At 40.2% G+C, this 13,188-nt stretch overlaps 1 protein-coding gene across 3 annotated transcripts in view; it reads right to left on the reverse strand.

Annotated features, from left to right (window-relative positions):
• FRMD6 (FERM domain containing 6) overlaps window positions 1–13,188 on the reverse strand; it is a 267,317-nt gene that overhangs the window by 109,320 nt on the left and 144,809 nt on the right. The window lies entirely within an intron of this gene.

Raw genomic sequence — 13,188 nt, forward strand, 5'->3', positions numbered from 1 at the left:
GAAGACAAAAAGAGAAGAGAATGAAGTTCTAAGAAGAATGATTTAGAAAGTGCTAGAGGAATTCAGAGAGGGGCCCAGTTATGAGCTGATGAGAGGGGAGTACCCTCCTTAAATGAAGTGAGGCCTCGGTGAATCTGATAGAAGACACAGTTTAGATGAGCAGAGAAGAGAGGGAAGACCATTCCTGGAACAAGGAGTGAGCATGCCGAGTCCCAGAACAGCAAGGACACCAGCCTGGTTGGTGTGATGGTGCTAGGGAGGAAAAGGATTCTAACACTACAGTGATTTATCCTATAGCAGCTTGTTATAAAACTGAAGAAGTTACATTCTAGTCTGGGTCAAGGGAATAGTTATCCAAGGTATGGCTTCTTGTCATAAGTAGAAATACGTCTATTTTTTGCCCCCATTCAGAAAAAAAAAAAAAATAAGGGGAATCCCAGAAGGGTCATGGGACAAATATAGGTTTAGAAGTCAGAATTTCTGGGTTCTGTTTTCATTTTCAGTCATTTCTTCTCTGAAATGCAACAGTAGAAATTACTCAACCTCTTCTGAATCAGTTTCTGCTAAATGGGAAAAAAGTGTATCACCACTTCTCTCCACACACAAGCAAATTTATCCCATTCTAAGTATGCAGATTGTCGGAGACAGGAGATTTTTCCCATTACTGATTTTAGTAATGAAGTACCCCTAGACTGCCCTGCTTCACTGCTGCATCCCTATTCCTATTTTACAGCTCATACTATGCTGGAGATAGGGTGGGCAGTAAATAATGTAGTTTTTAAATTATGGGAATGTTGACGTCTTTTAGTGTAACAGGAAGACATAGCATTAACTGTCTTTATAGTCTTCAAGCACAGTTTCTAGATACAATATAATATTGTCATTACGATTTTCCTGCTACCTGGACAACTTGAAAACTTTCTAATGTGTTTAATTATACCGTTTTTAATCTGTGCAAGATTAGGGTGAACAATTCTGTAAGTGAGTTTTGACAAAGCAAGTTAGCCTTCCAGACAAATTTTCCCAAGCTCCCTTGGCTCTAATCTGGACTTAAAAAATTCATTTTACTAACTTGTTGAGGATAAAATATTTGGTGCTAATGTTTAGCTATCACGGTGCTGCAGTTTAGAAGGGCAAGGGAAAAACATCTCTCTGGGCTCTTGGGCTGGATGGAAGAAGCCTTGGACTCTGTTTGCACTCACTGGCTAAGCAGTGCTGAGCAGAGACTGTTTTAAAAACACAGAGCTCTTTATCTTTTTGCCATTTACTTTTCTAAATGTCTTATGGACATCTACTAACAACATATGAGATACAAAATTTTAAGTATATTTGTGTATGATATAATATAAATCAATGTAAATAGAAATCTATTATATTTAAATTATTAATGACATTATCCAAGATGCTCCTATTCTTATTTTTTCTGCACTTCATCAAATATTCTCAGAGAAATGTTAATATGGCTCACTATGATTATATATATATTTCTTTTCCCTATGTTTCTTCTGATTTTTGCTTTATGTAATTTTGTTTCTTTGTTGTTAGGTGTCTAATGGTTTATGATGTCTATCTTGTTTGTGAATCGTACTTTTTATCATTAAAAAATTCATCTTTGTTTTATTTGAAAACTAAAAAATTATAAATAAACAAAAGAATAAAAATGAATTTTTTTGAAATTTTGAAATTTTTGAGAAATTAATCTGAAAAAATAAATAAATTAAAGGACAGAGCAATGGGAGAGAGAGAGGGAGAGAGAGATATCATCAAGGGATAATATACCCATCCACACCCTACTGATCCATCTTGCTTTTAGCAGGACAATACTATTAAAAGCTGGAAATGAGAGTCTAATTTACTTGTTTATATATCATTCAGAGTCTCCCAGACCATTGAGATTTTATTTGAATCTATGAATAGTTTGTCCTTATGGTGTTCCCAATAAGGGCTACATTCTCTAAATTGGGGATAAATCAAAGTAAGTTTCAAAGGAAATTCTTTGAATCTATTTCTGGAGCCACTAAACCAGAGTTCATGTCGTATTAATGATCGACAATACTTTCTTGCTTTCATTCACTTGTTCATTTATTCAACATTTTTTGACTATTGAGTACTATAGTGAACACAGCCCCATACTCTGATTGTTTCTAGTCCAGTGGAGGAGACAGATAACAAACAGTGTGGAGTCCGGTGATGTGATCAGGAACTAGGTGCTAATGGTGATGGGTGGAGAGCAGCAGTGCTCAGGAAAACTTCCTGAAAACTATGATAGCTGGGAAAACTGTGAAGGATAACGAGGAGTGGTCCAAGCGGAGAAAATATAAAGAAGCGTTCTAACTGGAGAAACAACATGTCCAGAGGCATGAGAAAACATGCATGATCTTCGCAAAAATATGAAAGACAGCCAGAAGCGGAAGAGATGTGAGGGATTTGCAGAATCATAGCTTTCAGTTTTCAGACAGTTTTCACAATCTCATCAATTTGAGTGTTTGGATGTGTGGCATTCCCCAGCCTGTTTAAAAGGACATTTCCTTGACTGGCAGTCAGGAAACATGCTGGCAGCATGGCTAAAAATGCATAACTCCCTGAGGCAAAGATACTGCAAAGTATCCAGTTGGTGACAAAACAAGAGTATCTCACCTCATTTCTTGAAGTAGGATCAGGAAGTCCGCCAAGACAATCACATATTCTTTTCTCATATTCCATGCACCTAAGGTGCTGCTTTAATGCATGAAGATCAGCTGATTGTAAATTTTGATCTATTTTTTTTCAAGGAGCTGCTGGCATTATTTATTTTCATTGCACATTCAAAAAAACTGAGGATTGTATGACAAATGACAAAGCCACAAAATGAGTCAGTGCAGAGAAAGGATTAGATTGAAGGGCTCCCCAAACTTGGTTGGGGATGAATCTTTAGGATAGAGTGTGTGTATGCTTAGTCACTCAGTCGTGTCCAACTCTGCAACCCCATGGGCTGCAGCCCAGGCTCTTCTGTCCATGGAATTCTCCAGGCAAGAATACTGGAGTGGGTTGACATTTCCTTCTCCAGGGGATCTTTCTGACCTAGGGATCGAACCTGGGTCTCCTGCATTGCAGGCAGATTCTTTACTGGATGAACCACTAGAATACTATGAATATGTCAGCCAATACCCTGACAGGAACAGAGCTTATTAGAGAGGAGGTTTGGGCAGCAGCAGAAGCTGGATCAGGGACTGATTCTGAGTGAAGCACTAAGGCAGAAAGTAACTCTATGAGAGGGACTACAGAAGGACTTGAAGCTCACAAACATATAATAAACCATGTTCTTCTGTATTTCTTCCTACAACTAAGGATTAGGAACCAGGACTGCTACCCCTTTTCTGTCATCTATGACCCTCAACTCCAGCTGGGAGATTTTCTTCTCTTGAGCAGTCCTTAGTGATCATTTCATCCTAATTCCATTAGTATAAACATGATGAAGGTAAGAAACAGCCTGGGAATACATCTATTAGTAACGAAAACACTAATTCAAAAATATATCTACACCACCACGTTCATAGCAGCATGATTATAGTAGCTAAGACATGGACACAAACCTAAGTGTCCATTGATAGATGAACAGATAAAGAAGTTGTGGTGCATATTTATATATATATACACACACACAATGGAATATTATTCAGGGGATTGTACCCTGTGGGATGCTGTTGATTCCTACTTCTCTCCCAAGACTGCACCACCTTAGCAGGCACCTTGGCACTAAATATGAAACCTGAGGCTTAGATAACTTGGGTAGAGGTGAGGGGTGGAAAGGAGGATACTCAAGAAAAAAAAATTATTCAAAGTCATTCAGTCATGTCCAACTCTTTGCGACCCCATGGACTATACAGTCCATGGAATTCTCCAGGCCAGAATACTGGAGTGAGTAGCTTTTCCCTTCTCCAGGGGATCTTCCCAACCCAGGTTTCCTGCATTGCTGGCAGATTCTTTACCAGCTGATCCACAAGGGAAGCCCAAGAATACTGGAGTGGGTAGCCTATCATTTCTCCAGTGGATCTTCCCAACCCAGGAATCAAACTGGGGTCCTGCATTGCAGGCAGATTCTTTACCAACTAAGCTATCAGGGAAGCCCAATATTAAATACAGAAATACATAATTATTTAGGAAATGAATCCTAATAGGTACCTGAAGCCTTGGAGATCTGGGACTTTTCCTAAAATATCTTTAGGAGAGTTACCAACATCACTTCCATACAGATGTTTCCTGCTTGTGTTTCGCTTTCCCTTCAACCTTTCCCTTCAACCTTCAACACTACAAGCCTGCTTTCCTCCCAGCGTATACAGGGACCAGTGCAAGTGAGCAGCCTGAAACTTACGCTTCATTGGATTCGTGGTTCACCCAGATGCAGTACCACTGACAGAAGATGCTGGAGGATGATTTGGATGTATGTCCTGGTTTGCCAGAAAGTCCCAGGTTATGCCTGTCATTCTTGTTTAAGTATTTTTCCCAGTTTCATTGAGAAATAATTGACATACATCTCTGTATAAGGCTTACAGCATGATAGTTTGATTTACATAAGTTGTGAAATGATTACCACAATAGGTTCAGCTAACATCCACCTTCTCCTCTAGCTACAATAAAAAGCAGCAAGAAAAGAATAAAGGAAAAAAAAAAAGCTTCTTGTGATGAGAACTCTTAGGATCTTCTTATAACAACTTTCTTAAACATCAGGCAGCAGTGTTACCAGTAGTCATGTTGTACATTACATCCTAAGTATTAAACTCTCTCATCTTAAAAGTTGACCTTTGTATCTTTTGACCACCTTCCTCCAATCCCCAGTCTCCCGATCCCCCGATCCCCCGCTTACCTCTAGTAACCACAAGTCTGATCTGTCTCTGAGTCTGATTTGTTGTTATTGTTACCATTTTCAGATTCGACATACAAGTGAGATCATACAGTGTTTGTCTTTCTCTGTATGACTTATTTCACTTAGCATAAGGCCTTCAAGGTCCTTCCATGTTGTCACAAATGTTAGGTTTTCTCCAATTTTTATAGCTGAATAATATACCATTGTATATATATACATCACAACTGCTTTAGCTATTCATCTGTCAATGGGCACTTAGGTTGCTTTCATGTCTTGGCTACTGTTAAATAATGCTACTATGAACATGGTGGTGCAGATATATTTTTGAGTTAGTGTTTTTGTTACATTTAGATATATTCCCAGAAGGGAAACTAGGGACTCATATATGGAAGTTCTGTTTTTCGTCTTTTCAGGATCCTCCATGCTGTTTTCCATAGTGGCTATGCCGGTTTACACAGTGTACCATCAGTGCACAGGGGTTTCCTTTTCTCCACATCCACACCAGCACTTGTTAGCCCTTGTCTTTTTGATGATGATCATTCTAACAGATGTGAGGTGATGTTTCTGTGGTTTTAATTTGCATTTCCCTGATGACCACTGGTGTTGAGCATCTTTTCATGCACCTGTTGACCTTTCATATGTCTTCTTTGGAGAAAAGTTTAATCAGATCCTTTCCCTGTTGTTTAATTGAGTTATTCAGGGTTTTGAGTTCTTTATATGCATTGGAAATTAACCTTTTATCAGATATATGGTCTTCAAATATTTCCCCCATTTTTTAGGTTGTGTTTTCATTTTATTGATGGCTGTGCAGAAACTGTTTAGTTTGATGTGATCCCACTTGTTTATTTTATATTTTATTGCTTATGTTTCAGGTGTCAAATCCAAAACGTTGTTATCAGATGCATGTCAAGGAGTTTTGCTCCTATGTTTTCTTCTAGGAAGTTCCGGGTTTTAGATCTTAATGAAATTAACATTTCAAGTTAATTTCTGTGAGTGGTATAAGACATGGGTCCATTTTTAAATTTTGATAACTTCCTTTTCATTCTGAAAAAAACAGTCTTGGTTTGCCTGATAAAATGTATGGTCACCCGATTTATGTTGGATACCTCTGTGACCACATAAACTGGTCCCGGGTGGGGGCTGTCAATTCTAACTTTAGCATCTTCATCACCTTTCTGCCCCAAGTATGTCTGGCAGAATATCTGTTTCCCAATCTCAAAGTGGGGGTAATCACATTAACCTGGGCTTCCCAGGGCTCAGAGGTAAAGAACCTCCTGTAATGCAGGAGATGTTGGTTGGATCCCTGAATCAGGAAGACCCCCTGGAGAAGGAAACGACAACTTATTCCAGTATTCTTGCCTGGGAAATCCCATGGATATGGGATCCTGGTGGGCTACAGTCCATGGAGTTGCAAAAGTGTCAGACACAATTGCAAAATGGTCAGACACAACTTAGCAACGACAATCACATTGACCTACTTATTGTGAGTTGTAAGGAAGGTTCCTATTGTGTATTTTCTATCTTCTTAAAAGCCATTGCTTTGGTATTATATAAATTAAGACTTAAACAAATTTGTCAAAGATGTGTAAGCCCTCTTTCATTTAGATATCCAAGAATCTGTAAGTAATACTATCTAATCCAGTAGCTTTAGTTCTCTGTTATGCTTTCATGAAGATCCACCCGTGTTCAGCAACCTACAGGGTGGAGCAGTAAGACAGTCAGGCCTAGTTAAAAAGATCAGCTGGGTGTCTGGCCCTTGGGTGAAACACTGCATCTGAATGTACTGGTGGAGTTAAGGAAGTGTTATCCGGAAATAGCTTGGCCTTGGTGGGTCACACTGTGTCAGTTGTCACTATTAGAGAAAGACAAGCAGGAAAGCCAGGAAGGAAAGCTCCGCCCCCACATGGAGCTGGTTTGCAGACTGAACCAGTGAGGACGACAGCACAACTCTGTGGTGGGCAGGCTACCGGATCCAACACGCCACTTCAGAGCCTCTGAATCAGACGTCAAGCACAAAAAATCAGGCTTATTTTCCCAGCCAAAGTCACATGCAACGTCGAGGTAACAGCAAAAAGTGTCCTCTGAGTGCTGATTTGGGCACATAAACAGTGGCGTGGTTAGATGCCACTCTGTGTTTAAAGTAATTATACTATAGCACTGGAATGTGGTGATGTGAAAGCCCCATTGCAGCAAAGTTGATTCTATCAGCAAACTGGTAAGTCAGTTGGCCCAGATCCTGCTTCTCCCTGAATTTACTGCCTCTTACTTGGGAATTGTCTCTGGGAAAGGAAAAACCAAGAACATGTCGGAGACATGGCTTGTGGCCGTTGGCCGATAGCAGCTGTGGTCACTCATGTTCAGTGGGAGCCTTTGGAAAATAGCTGAGGCTGATGGGAGTGGAAGTGGCCTGAGTCTATGTCTTACCTTGTCTTGTTGGATTCTGCTGAGGCTGCACAGTCACTGCTCAGCACGCTGGAGAAATTCAGCCTGAGAAAGGCTGGTGATGTGGGAAAGACTTCCTGGGAAGGGTGACATCCCTGGAAGTAAAGATGATGGTTCTTTGCTCCTGGCTGCGGAAGCCCTGCCTTCAGGGGTCCAGGCAAATATCCGACTGCTGAAATTTAACTGCATCCTAAATACAATGACACAGGGCCTCTTTTATCCCTGTCCTCTTTGGAATCGTGCCTTTCTCAGGGAAAAATGACCTAGTAATCACCCCTCTGCCCCACGTCCTGGCACCAGATCCCCACCCTTGTGCCAGATCAGTGGAACTTTCCTTGTGTCTGGGGAGAATCATTTCCCTTTATCCTCACAGAACTTCCTTCATAAGTTAGTGCTGGCAGTGATATTCATTCTAATTAGCCGCCCTTGATGGATTTATTTCATCCAGTTGTAAATTTTAGAGGAGAAATTCCCAGGCCAACTTAAAACTAGAAGTCACAGGACAAGCTAAGTGGAAATCAGGTTTGGATGACCTCCACAGAGAAGTCAAGCCAATTCCCATGAGGTTTAAACACAGTGCTCCCAGGAAGGCTAGTCAAAGTTGAAGGACAGACCTGGAAGAGATCTCATGGAGCCCATTTCGTTCAGTCGCTTTGTTTTACAACGATGGACCTGAGGCTCGTAAAGGTGAATTAATCTGCCTGATCACCAGTCACCCCTGAAAGTGAAAAGGGCATAGGCAACCCTGTTGACTACAGGGAAAATATCTGCTTATCTTCTAGGGCAAATTAAGTACAGCTGTCATAAGCAAAAGCTTGATCTATTTTTCTCAAGTTCATCTTTCTTTTCACCTTTTAACTTGTTTTCATGGAGTAATGTTACATCCCTGAAGAGAACATGTGGAATCCAGCTGATGAGAAATTTCAGATATTCCAAAAAGTATACAAAGTCGATGGTGTAATGTTGGTAGGTAAGGGGACCAGCTGTTGGAAACTATAAACTCCCAAAACATCTGGACTGATCTGTGTCCTAAGTTCCAGTCATAAATTGTCCTTTAGCTGTAAACCTTTATGCTCTGAGTCTGGAATATTCTCTGACTCTCCGTCTGTCATTGGTACTTGAAGAGTAGTTACTGAAGGTGGTGGATGGTAGGCAGGTTTGTTTTATGGAGTATTGGGGAAGAAATCTTTCTTGTCATATTTATGACAACTCTTCCTGGTATTTTTTCCTTTATGTATTGGCCTCAGATTCATTAGAAGTAAAAGTTGGCATTTTCTCTTCTTTTTTTCATTCATTCCTTTCCCCCCCTTCATTTTCTTTCCTTCCTTCATTCCTTCTTTCTTCCTTCCTCCCTCTCTCTCTCCTTACTTACTACCACCCTTCATTTCTCCCTCTCCCTTCCCTCCTACTTATCTTCCTTATTTTTCTCTTTATTTTCCTTCCTCCTCCTCCTTTTCCTCCTCGTACCTCAAAGCTCGACTGTGATTTAATGAACAGTCACTCACAGCCACAGCTTATGGAAGAGATACTGTTATCTGTTGTTCACTTTTTGAGCCTTGGACTCAGTGCATAGATGAAATTTAAAGGCTCCTTCATTTTGCCCAGCTTTCATGTTGATATTATGAATATTCATCTTTTAATATAAATATAAGAAGACTCTTCATTTTCTAAATTATCAAGGCTAGAAGGTTTTAGCACAGAACTCCTGTCATGAGAAATTTTGGTTTTATTTGCAGAGCTATAATCGTTAAGTTTAAATGATACCAGAACAATAGTCAAAGGGTACTAAGTCACCAGATGATTGATTCTATTTTTTACCTCACAACGAATTACTTGAAGTTCTTTATACAAATGGAGTCCAATTATAATATTTATATTACAACTTCTAAAAACATGTTAATAATTGTACTATAATAATTCTTTACTGATTGCAATGGATGAAAATAATTTGCATTTCAATGAAATGATTTTGAAAACAAATGACAGGTACTAATCATATTCCCCACCAAACCTGTTCCTCCAGGAGACTTCCTCATTTCTGTTGCTGGCTGTGCCATCTTCTCAACATCTCAGGGTAGAAATCTGGTAGCCATTCTCGGCGCCTCTCAGCCCTCGCCCTTCACACTCAGTCTATCACCAAGTCCTGCCAATTTCACCTCCACAATATGTTTTGACTCTGCCTATGCTGCTCCTCATTTCCATCTACTCCAGCTTTCCCAGGCCACCATCATTTCTTTTCCCCAACCTGGTTTCTCTCCTCCACCCTCTTCTCTCTCCAATCTGTTCTCCTCAAAACAACCAGGGTGACCTTCAGAGAAAAAAAAACAGGAGCAAGATGTGCTCTTATTTCAAATTCCTTAATGTAAGCCTAGATCTCTTGCTACTTGGCTGCTTAAACCCTAGCTGCCTTTGGTCCTTTTTTGGTGTGTAAACGGATCGGGACATTTCCTCCTCCTCCCCTCCACCCCCACCTCTATCTACTTTCTTTATCAAGCATGTCTTAACTAAATATCATACTCAGAAAAGTTTTATACCCAAACTAATGCAGTTCCTGTTGTAATGCTCAAACAAAACAACTGGTTCTTCTTTCAAAACCTTATCACAATTATAAAGTTTTACATTTATAATATAATATGATATAATATACATTTTATTATTCTATTGTATGTAAAGTCTAGCTTCTCCTGCTGACTATAAGCCCTATGTGGGCAGACACCATGCATGTCCTGGCTCAGTGCAGACACATAATAAATGTATAATAACTACTTGTGGATAAATGAATTGTCATTGTAATGAATTTGTACACCGCATGTTTTATTTTAGTTTTAGGGGCATACGTGTTCTAATCCCCTTAAATTTATGCACCTATTAACCAGATGATTTTATCCCCCTTTTACAGATAGTAAAATAGATTTAAAGAAAAAAATAACTTAGGAAGGGTAACAGTGTCCTCAAGTTCAGAGCTGCCTAATACATAGAAAATAATAACAACAGCAGCAATGATTGCAATTTTTTGCTCTCTTACAATATTCCAGGAATGTTCCAATAATATTAACTCATTTAATCCCTATAACAACTGTGTTAGGTAGGTAATATTCCTTTTTTGAGAAACTAGATGTTAGGTAACTTGCCCAGGATCTTAAATATATACATATGCACATTATGGTAAATGCTTTCTACATACATAATCATGTTGGTTATCTTGCTGACATTGAGTTTTACCCAGTCAGTGTGTTCCTATGGTGAGAAACACTGCAGGGAGCATGATTTCTGGTTCCTCTTGAAATTTCTTTCTTTCTATACCTCTTGCCCTGGCTCTCTCTACCCTCCCTCTTCCCATCCCTTCTCCTGTTCCTGGCTTCCCCTCCGGCTGTTTAGTAGGAAAACCTCTGACAGAGCCACTTTTCTGCCAGGCTATTATATACATGGTCAGTGTTCCCACATTCCAAAGGTGGGTAAAAATGTGTGTGGAGAGCGGGGAATTCTGCCAGAACAATGACTCACTGTGTACATGCAAAACGGTTCAATAATAGGTCACTGCCCTCGTGAGAGCAATGCTGCTCATCCCCAGGGGAAATAAGGGGGCTGGCACACAGCTCTCCTGTGACCTGGGATAAGCTTTCTATGACAAATGGGAGAGCCTTACCCACCAGCACCCACATCCTGACTTTTTATTTCATGGGCATGAAAGGTGATTTTCAAAGAATGATGGGCATGAAATGAGTTCCTGACATGCAATTGCATACATATTTGTAGTCAGTGTGTACACTCACCTCTAGGTTATTCAGCAATTAGTTATATATGTGCTGGGGTGTCTGGTCCCCTGGCTTCTCCCAATGGAGTTGTTTACTTGGTTTTAATTTTTTGGTCCAAATTCCTGCTCATTACAATGTCAACTAGTAGAAATAGAGGATTATGGTGGAATTGGGCTGGGCTGTTCCCTGCCTCACTTTCCCCCAAGCCCATCCTAGACTACAGAAAATGACCTGATCCCTTTCTCTGTTGCCCAGAGCCTGTGTAAAGCCCACCTCAGGACAAGCCCCACAAGCAGCCTAATGGCTAGCATAACTCTGCCACTGGGGGAAGAATTCAGCCGGTGAAGATTGGGACTCTCACAAGGTAAGATATTAAGTTTCACCTGGCTTTAAGGTTGCCTCACAATTATTTTGCTTCTCCTCAACTCCCTTTTCCAGACCTTAACAGCTGTTCTAGACCTCTTCACTACATTCCTTGGCCCCCTTACCCTAGTCTAAGCCAGGAGTTCTCAATTTTGGCAACCCATTAAAATCACCCCAGGACCTTTTAAAAATCCTGGTGCCTACACTGCATCTCAGGCCAATTATATTAGACTCTCTGGCAGGGGATTCAAGCATCAGTTTTGCTTTTAAAGCTCCCCGGATGATTCCAGTGTACAGCCAAGGATTAGAACCATTGCTTTAAAGAAGAGAACTTTCCAATTTCATCAGAAAATTGAGGCAGTAAAGCACCAACATCTCAAATTCCTTATCTGCTCACAAGCTTTTCTACATGCATCTCCACCCTGCTGTCTTTCTCTCTGGTCTTAGTAGTTGAGCCACCCCTCTATTTCAGGACAACTATGTCCTTTATACCCGTATCTTCCAAGACCTTCCAAGACCTGCTTGTATCTCTAATCTCTTCCCCTCCACTGGATCTTCCCCTTTAGATTATAAGCAAGATTAAGTCCACCTCATCTTAGAAAAGGTATCCATGGAGCTTGTCATCTCTGTTTCCAACCTCACATCTATCCACTCTCCACTAAGTTCTTTGTAGTCTTTAATTAATTAATTTTTACTTGGAGGATGATTGCTTTATAATATTTTGTTGACTTCTGCCATATATGAACATGAATCAGCCATAGGCATACATATGTCTCCTCCCTCCTGAACCTCCCTCCCACCTCCCACCCCATCCTCTAGGTTATCACAGAGCACCAGATTTGAGCTCCCTGTGTCATACAGTAAATTTCCATTGGATATCTAATTTTACATATGGCAATGTGTACGTTTCAATGTTTCTCTCTCAATTTGTCCCACCTTCTCCTCCCCTCCCTGCTGTGTCCACAAGTCTGTTCCCTATGTGTGAGTCTCCATTGCTGCCCTGCAAATAGGTTCCTCAGCACCATCTTTATAGATTTCATATATATATGTTAATATATGAAATTTGTCTTTCTCTTTCTTATTTACTTCACTCTGTGTAATAGGCTCTAGGTTCATCCACCTTACTAGAACTGAGTCAAATTCATTTCTTTTTATGACTTAATAGTATTTCATTGTGTATATGTACCACGACTTCTTTATCCATTCATTTGTGAATGGCCATCTAGGTTGCTTTCATGTCCTAGCTACTGTAAATAGTGCTACAATGAACAGTGGGGACATGTGTCTTTCAATTATGGCTTCCTGAGGGTATATGCTCAGTAGTGGGATTATTAGGTCACATGGTAGTTTTAATCCTAGTTTTTTAAGGAATCTCCCTTCTGTTCTCCATAGTGGCTGTATTAATTTGCATTCCCACCAACAGTGCAAGAGGGTCTCCATACCCTCTCCAACATTTTTTGTTTGTAGATTTTTTGATGATGGGCATTCTGACCATTCTGGTATGAGTTGCATTCTTTGTTTTATTGTAATATTCTCCCTGAATACCAAACTTTCTCAGCTGTACTCTTACTAATCTTTCATAATTGGACACAGTTGCTACACCCTCCACAAGAGGGTCCCAGATTCGCTCTCTGGATAAAGATTCTTCCATTCAATTGACCCTCTGAAACATTTTTCTCTCCTTTCCCCTCAAATGTAACTGCCTTGAGGACAGAAACCATGTCCTTTTCATCTTTGTTAACATCAGTATCTGGCTTTCCTAGCTTTTTTGTAGGAATTCACCTA

Source organism: Bos grunniens, chromosome 10, assembly GCF_055505025.1.
Source record: "Bos grunniens cultivar Pamir isolate PY7600 chromosome 10, Bosgru_T2T1.0, whole genome shotgun sequence".
In the NCBI taxonomy this organism is placed as follows: Eukaryota; Metazoa; Chordata; class Mammalia; order Artiodactyla; family Bovidae; genus Bos; species Bos grunniens.